The sequence below is a fragment of the Eptesicus fuscus genome, chromosome 3 (assembly GCF_027574615.1).
Source record: "Eptesicus fuscus isolate TK198812 chromosome 3, DD_ASM_mEF_20220401, whole genome shotgun sequence".
In the NCBI taxonomy this organism is placed as follows: domain Eukaryota; kingdom Metazoa; phylum Chordata; class Mammalia; order Chiroptera; family Vespertilionidae; genus Eptesicus; species Eptesicus fuscus.
In genome coordinates, this window is record NC_072475.1 from 19,123,339 (window position 1) to 19,132,117 (window position 8,779).

Consider the following 8,779-nt stretch of genomic DNA (forward strand, 5'->3'; position numbering starts at 1 on the left):
AAATAAATAATACCAGTCAGTTCCTAAGGGCACAGTTAGAAAAAGACTTTAAAGCAGAGGCTGAAATGGTAGGCAATGTTTGGATGGTAAAAACCTATTACAGTTTGACATAAATTGTTTAGAAGTACTAATGTGCTACATACAGCTTGTTATTTTTCTCAGTTTTTATGAATAACTTATGATTTCTTCATAGTTGAATCACAGCCCCAGTTTCAGACTGATCTTCTCCCATACTCAGATTGAGTTCCTGCACAAATAGCTTATTTGAGCATTGAGAGCCCACAAGCCAACTCAGAAGTCGTGGCATTGGGAATATCTATACATATAAAGAGGTAATATGCTAATTTGTCCATTACGGTGTTCTAGTTAGGACCAGTCTGTGGGCGGGGACGGGGGTGGGGACTTCTGCCCCCAGCGCTAAGGTCACACTGCCTGTGTGCATCCCCACCCAGCGCTGATGTGAAGCTGCCTGCCTGCATCCCTGGCTTGGGATGTGACACTGACTGTGTGCGACCCTGTTCAGGGCTGACCTGACGCTGTGAGGGGGGTGCTGAGCTTGATGGGGGACCTTAGGCCACATCCCCTGCCCAGCAGGGCTTGACAGGGGACCTCAGGCCACACCCAGTGCCCCGGCACCAGGCTGGGGAACCTGAGGTTGTGCCCCCCACCCAGTGGGGCTTGATGGGGGACCTGAGGCTGTGCCCCCCACCCAGTGCTGGGCTGTGAGACCTGAGGCTGTGCCCCACGCCCAGAGGGGCTTGACGGGGGTGGGGTCGGCCAGGTCTAGGTCTCCTGCATTTTTGAAGTGCGTGCGGGTGGTGGGCAGGGACTTGACTCTAGGTCCTGTGGCGTGCCCCAGACTCTGATAAGAGGGAGATTTTCATATACATTTTACTAATTTTCTTTCATCTCTGACACTTCTATTATAGAGAAAGGGCAAATAGCAATATTAAAATATTTCTTCTAATTAATTCCCTTTTAATGTGCACGAATTTCATGCACTGGGCCACTAGTTCTTTTATAAGTCTCCATTAACTGTACACATTAAATAGTCATCTATATCCATTCACTAATGTTAAATTCTTTACAACAAATATAACAGAGTATCTATTATTCACAAGACATTTTGCTAGATACCAACAATATCTAGCAAAGAGAAATAAATAGAGATCTTGCTTTCTAGCTGAGTGATAAAAATCAGTTACTCAGATGACTGGAGGGTAATACTTTTTTTTTTTTTTTTGGCATAGCAAAGGTGGAAATTTATTGAAGAACAAGTACAGACTCGCGCGTGGGGAGAGGGAAAGAATCTCACAGAATAGACTCCCACGTGGGGAGGGGAAAAGGGTCCCCTGGAGGGTAATACTTCTGAGTGGCTCTGGCAGAGACAAAAGCAAAATACTCAAGCAAGAGAGCTAATATGAATTCCAGTAAGGTAAAATTGCCTGCAGCCTGGATTATTTTTCCTACTCAATAACTAAATTACAGATTCTCCATTATAGGACTGATAAAAAAATATTTGAAAATTAAGAAGATATCTTTTATAATTTTCCTTTGTTTTTTAATTAAAATTTGCTCTAACGGTTTTCTTTTCTTTTTTTTTTTTTTTTTTTACAGATTAGTCCAAATTTGAAGCATAATTCACAAGTGTAGTTATCTTCTAGGCTTCATTTCACACTGCAGTGTAATTTAAGGTCTTTCTGGTAGCACCATATTGTGGACTGATGTTTGTACAGCTTAATTTGGCTACATAGGTTCACAACCAAGCTGTGATCTGCATGATATCAAAGTAAGTAGGAAGCTAGTTCATTTGAAAAGAATTGAGATCCAGTTGAGAATGAGCTGATAAATACAAAAGATTTGCTTAACCAGGTACTTTTAGGGCAGCGATTACTTGTAAGGGTTTTATCCTTTATGTTTTCCTAAGTGCTGACCCATGCAAGAGTTCTCTTAGGAGGTTCCAAAAATACTAATTACATGAGAGGAGGGATATCGTATCTGTGTGGCTATTTTCTGACAGATTACATTGTGAAGAAATTTACCCAGAATGAATGTTCCAATGCCTACACAGCATACCAGCAAGAGCAGTTCTTTTCCAGAAATTCAAGTTCGGATGAAAGCATTTTCCAAGCTTACAAAGCACACTGCCTCTCGAATAAATTCAATGAAGCCCACTGTATTTGGGGAAATATTTGTTGAATTGCTTGCTCTGGAATGTTATGACTTATTTGAGTTATAACAAGGTTTGAACATCTAAAGAACGCCTTAAAGTATATCTAAATCCTATTTGCTGTTCTAAGAAATGCATTTTTAAAATTTTTTTTAATTGCATTTGTTTTACAATGTAAATGTTCTCATTCACTTCTGTCTTGTCAAGGGTTTGATTAAACATTTTTATTTATTTATTTATTTATTTAAATTTATTTTATTTTTTTCAAATATACTCCATTGACCCTTTACAGAGAGAAAGAGAGAGGGATAGAGAGCCAGAAACATCGATGAGAGAGAAATATCGATCAGCTGCCTTCTGCACACCCCCCACTGGGGATGCGCCCGCAACCAAGGCACATGCCCCTGACTGGAACCGAACCCGGGACCCTTGAGTTCGCAGGCCGACGCTCTATCTACTGAGCCAAACCGGCTTCGGCTAAACATTTTTATTAATGCCATTTCAAAATCGTGAACTACTCATCATCTGTGTATTTTAAGCTTTAAATCAAATAACCTTTAACTTGAAAAGTTGAGTTCGGAGTGATAATTAGCATGTCATGCCCTCTTGTTTTAGCCTGAGATTTAAAGACTAGAAAGGATAAGAATTTACTGTTTACACTACAGAAATAAAATACTTTTAGTCCCTATCAGCAATAGGACAGTAGAAACGGATGGAGGAAATAAACTCTTAAACAGGAGCTAACGGGGATTATGGAGATTAGTAAAATCCATAATATTGAACTGGTTTCAAAATGACTTTTTCCCCATTAAGTCAAAAGTTATTTTGGATTTATGGATAAACACCAATGAGTTCAGATTCTACATGTCCTAGATTTTGCTTATTTAGGAGCGTGGTCCCCTACAGATCGCCCTAGAACTCAGTTGCACAGGAGATCAGTGACTGTAACTTCTCCTGGGCCCCTTGGAGGAGTTGCCCAGGCACCACCTGATAAGAGACGGCCACACAGGAGGCGGCTGGCACCACGCCCAAGAATAAAGCTAAAGGAGGTAAAAACAGGTGTAAGGGTATCAATGAGAATGAATATGAAAAAAAGAGAATTGGTCTTTAAAGAGGATGGACAAGAATATGCTTAGGTCATCAAAATGTTGGGAAATAGATGACTAGAAGCAATGTGCTTTGATGGTGTGAAGAGGTTATGTCATATCAGAGGAACATTGAGAAAAAAGGTTTGGATAAACATCTCAGACATTATTATATCGGTTGCGAGACTATCAGGAGAAAAAAGCTGGTGCGATTTTAAAGTAGAATGCAGCATAGTATTCCATTGTGTAGATGTACCACAGTTTTCTGATCCACTCATCTGCTGACGGGCACCTAGGCTGTTTCCAAATCTTAGCTATGGTGAATTGTGCTGCTATGAACATAGGGGTGCATATATCCTTTCTGATTGGTGTTTCTAGTTTCTTCGGATATATTCCCAGGAGTGGGATTACTGGGTCAAATGGGAGTTCCATTTTCAGGTTTTTGAGGAAACTCCATACTGTTCTCCACAGTGGCTGCACCAGTCTGCATTCCCACCAGCAGTGCATGATGGTTCCTTTTTCTCTGCATCCTCGCCAACACTTGTCGTTTCTTGATTTGTTGATGATAGCCATTCTGACAGGTGTGAGATGGTACCGCATTGTTGTTTTGATTTGCATCTCTCAGATAATTAGTGACATTGAGCATGTTTTCATGTGTCTCTTGGCTTTCCTTCTGTCTTCTTTTGAAAATATTCTATTTAGGTCTGTTGCCCATTTTTTTATTGGATCATTTATCTTCCTTTTATTAAGTTGTATAAGCTGCCTGTAGATGTTGGAGATTAAACCTTTATCAGTGATGCCATTTGCAAATATGTTCTCCCATGCAGTAGGCCTTCTTGTTGTTTTGTTGATGGTTTCTTTTGCTGTAAAAAAGCTTTTTATTTTGATGTAGTCCCATTTGTTAATTTTCTCTTTAGCTTCCATTGCCCTAGGGGCAGTGTCAGTGAAGAAGTTCTTTTGGCATATGTCTGAGATTTTGCTGCCTGTGGATTGCTCTAGTATTTTTATGGTTTCCCGTCTTATGCTTAAGTCCTGTATCCATTTTGAGTTTATTTTTGTGTATGGCGTAAGTTGGTGATCAAGCTTCATTTTTTTGCATGTATCTGTCCAATTTTCCCAACACCATTTATTGAAGAGACTGTCTTGACTCCATTGTATGTTCATGCCTCCTTTGTCAAATATTAATTGAGCATAGTGGTTTGGGTCAATATCTGGATTCTCTATTCTGTTCCATTGGTCTATATGTCTGTTCTTGAGCCAGTACCAGGCTGTTTTGAGAACAGTGGCTTTGTAATACAGCTTGAAATCTGGTATTGAGATCCCTCCTACTTTATTCTTCTTTCTCAGGATTGCTGTGGCTATTCGGGGTCTTTTTTTATTCCAGATGAATTTTTGGAGAGTTCTTTCAAGGTCTGTGAAATATGCCATTGGTATTTTAATGGGGAGTGCATTGAATCTATAGATTGCTTTGGGTAGTATGGACATTTTAATGATGTTGATTCTACCAATCCATGAACATGGTACGTTCTTCCATCTGTTTACGTCTTCCTCTACCTCTTTTTTCAATGTCCTGTAGTTTTCCGTGTATATGTCTTTTACCTCCTTAGTTAAGTTTATTCCTAGGTATCTTAATTTTTTTGGTGCGATGGTAAATGGGATTGCCTTTTTAGTCTCTCTGTCTGTAAGTTCACTATTGGTGTATAGAAAGGCCATAGATTTCTTGGCGTTAATTTTGTATCCTGCTACATTGCCGAATTCATTTATTAAGTTTATTAGTTTTTTGACGGAGTCTTTCGGATTTTTTATGTACAATATCATGTCGTCTGCAAATAAAGACAGCTTTACTTATTCTTTTCCAATTTGGATGCCTTTTATTTCTTCTTCTTGTCTAATTGCAATGGCTAATACTTCCAGTACTATGTCAAACAGGAGTGGTGAGAGTGGGCATCCCTGTCTTGTTCCTGTTCTTAGGGGAAATGTTTTTAGTTTTTGTCCATTGAGTATGATGTTTGCTGTGGGTTTATCATATATAGCTTTTATTATGTTGAGGTATGAGCCTTCTATTCCCACCTTGTACTATGCTGCCATAAAAAAGAAGGAATTCTCATCATTTGCAGCAACCTGGATGGAATTGGAGAACATTATGTTAAGTGAAATAAGCCAGTCAATGAAAGAAAAATACCACATGATCTCACTCATTTATGGATAATAAAGAACATTATAAACTTGAACAAAAAGACAGATACAGAGACAGTAAAGCATCAAACAGACTGTCAAATTACAGGGGGAAAGTTAGGGAGAGGTGGGGGAGATAAGAGATCAATCAAAGGACTTGTATGCATGCATATAAGCATAACCAACGGATGCAAAACTCTGGGGGGTGAGGGCATATATGGGAGTGGGGTGGGGGGTGGCAATGGTAAGATATGTACACATATAATACCTTAATAAAAAAAATTGAAAAAAAAATAAATAAAAAATAAAGTAGAATGCAGATGAAGCTAGAAGTCTGAAGGCCTATGATGAGCTTATAGAACAGGCTAAAATCAATGAAACAGATACATTTAATCTTGGAGATGATGATGAAATCCAGTTTGATGATCTTGGGGATAATGATGAAGGCATTGATGATATCTAAATTGAACTCATAGTTTCTAAATATTGTTCTACAGTTTGGATTTTTGCCATCACCTGTTAAGAAGACTAAAACTTGAGCCTGGATGCCGTTTGTTAAGAAACACAGATTTATTTTCATTGTTTTAAAGTATTACTGTATATTTCTTTTTAAAAAAAAATTTTAAATATGTTAGAGAGGAAGGGAGAGGGAGAGAGATATGGAAACATCAATGAGAGAGAAACATCATCTATCAGCTGTCTCCTGCACTCCCCTTGCTGGGGATCAAGCCTGCAACCTAGGCATGTACCCTGACGGGGAATTGAACTGGTGACCTCCTGGTTCATGGGTCAACCCTCAACCACTGAGCAACACCAGGCAAAATATTATATTTCTTGAAGTGAAATGTTAACACTGTATTTTTTTGATGTAATAGAACTTAGGGGGAAAAGACCACATTATCTGCTGTTTAAAAAATGAAAGAATAGAGGAGAGAGAGCAAATAAATAAAAGTAATGTTTTCTAGTTAATGGATGTTTTGAATAAATTGCCTATTATTGTGGTCAGTGATAAGCTTTAGTTCCAAGAAATTTTTTTCAGAGTCTTTCTGTATGTTCCAGTTACCTAGATGTTCTCTTTGATTTTTGCTAAAATTTAAGGAAGGCAGAAATCTACATTTGGTAAGAGGCTATTTTCATATTTATGTAACTTTATACTATGTTTTATAACATTCTTTCCATCATTTTATGTTGTAACCATAATAAAAAAAAAAAAACACAACATTTCCAAAGTGCAGATTTTAGAACATGGATTTGATGAACAACTTTGAATTTATAAGTGGTTGCAAAAATTCAATGCTAGGTAATACTCAAAATTAGAAGTACTGATATACTAGTTGACAGTGCTTTTTACTTAATATGGAGAAAAATATTTTTCTTAAAGAAGGCAACTTTTAATAGTTAAAATGTAGAATAGTTTTTACTATACAAAATAGGTTGCATTAAAATACATCATTTTATTTTCAAAACATTGCATTTGTAACCTATGGTTCTGGGCTTTATGAACAATTTTGTGAACCTATGTCACTCCAATAAATTCAATTAAATAAATAAATAAATTACAATGTATAAATGTAAAACTAATTTCATAATACATTGTTATAAGGAAGAGGAAGGTGCCACAGCCATGAAATATAATAAAATGTCACATTGAGTAAGGTGGTAGTTCTGTAGCATGTTGATCATGGTTCTGGGAGTATGGTAAACTCCACAGGAAAATAGGATCTCTGGCCCAGAGCAAGATTTGTACCAGCAATTTTAGGGGACATGTTGCAAAAAGAAATGAGGTTCTTCAATTTAAAATTTAAACTCAAGGATGCAATTTAATTGCCAATCTGGTTTGGCAATTTGTTAATGGGAATGTTTTAAGAATATGAAGGGGAAAAAAAGGAAATTTCAAGAGAATAAGAAGAAAATACCAGTTAGCGAACAAGGAATCCAGGAATCAATAATGGTAACAGCAGCATAATCTTAAAAATGCATTAATAATCTTACCAAGGTTCCTATTAATGGGCTTTGAAGACTCTGCCCAAATTCTTAAATAGGAAAGAATCAGCTTGAAATGAGGGGTAAGTATGAATATAAATTACAACCTACAGCAAAAAGCTGATTTAATCATGTGTTTGCTGATACCTATAATTACTACTTTAGATATTTTCTGTTGGCTACTTCTTGTAGTATTTCAGCATGTTTTCAAACATGGTAAGTTAAATGCCATATATGAAGTGATGTGGGGAGGACCTATGATACCAGGAGTTTCATTTATTATTGTGGCTTTTCCCCTATTGCTTTTTATGTGATCTAAATCTCTGACATGTTGGCAACTGTCCACCTCTTCTCTCAAAGAATACGTGCCTGTGATATTTGATAGATAATGTGGTTTCAGATTGTGAAATCTTATTTTCATCATCCATTTATGCTTGTTCACCCACCCCCACACACCCTGATCTGCAGTCATTCCAAACTGGGGCCTTCTCCAGAAACTGCTGATTTCTGTTGGCTTTTGTTCGGCGTTTCAGCTGACTTCAAGTACCTTTGATAATTCATTCTCACAAAGTTTCAACCTGAAGCCAGAGGCTCAGACAAGGAAAGACTCTACTGACTGGAGACTAGGAGTCTGAAGAGAATGCCAAATCTAGCCTGAGGGAAAAACAAACTTTAGAGGCAAGAGGAGGGGGACAAATATGGGAGACAAATAGCAGGTAATATCTGGAGAAGATTGCCCCCTAGGAATCAGGCCTAACAAATTTAATCAAATATAGCTTCCATCATTCACACAATGTGCATATGTGTTTATTACTAGTGATTTCCCTCCCCCCTCCCCCTTTTTTTTGTTACCTTTCTTACATGGCCTTTGTAGTGATTTCAATGTGTGACTGCTGTAATTGCTCTGTGCTGAACTTAACACAATTGCCCATTGATATATAGTTCATACCCTTCATTATAGCATGCTATCCTATATAATCCTATATAATAAAAGCATAATATACAAAATCAACCAAAAGGCGGAATGACCGGTCACTATGATGCGCACTGACCACCAGGGGGCAGACGCTCAATGCAGGAGCTGCCCCCTGGTGGTCAGTGAGCTCCCATAGGGGGAGTGCCACTCAGCCAGAAGCCAGGCTCATGGCTGGTGGAGCACAGTGGCAGTGGCAGAAGCCTCTCCCGCCTCCACTGCAGGCAGGCAGTAAGGAGCAAGGGGTCCTGGACTGCGAGAGCTCTGGACTGCGAGAGGGATATCTGACTTCTGGTTTAGGCCTGATACCTCCGGGCCTAAGCCAGCAGGTGGACATCCCCCGAGGGGTTCCAGACTGTGAGAGGGCACAGGCCAGACTGAAGGACTCCGCCC

The 8,779-nt window shown here is 38.6% G+C and overlaps 1 pseudogene; it reads left to right on the forward strand.

Moving 5' to 3' along the window:
* The first annotated feature begins 2,047 nt into the window (after positions 1–2,047).
* LOC103286668 (eukaryotic translation initiation factor 1A, X-chromosomal-like) lies at positions 2,048–5,893 on the forward strand (annotated as a pseudogene).
* Positions 5,894–8,779: the final 2,886 nt, after the last annotated feature.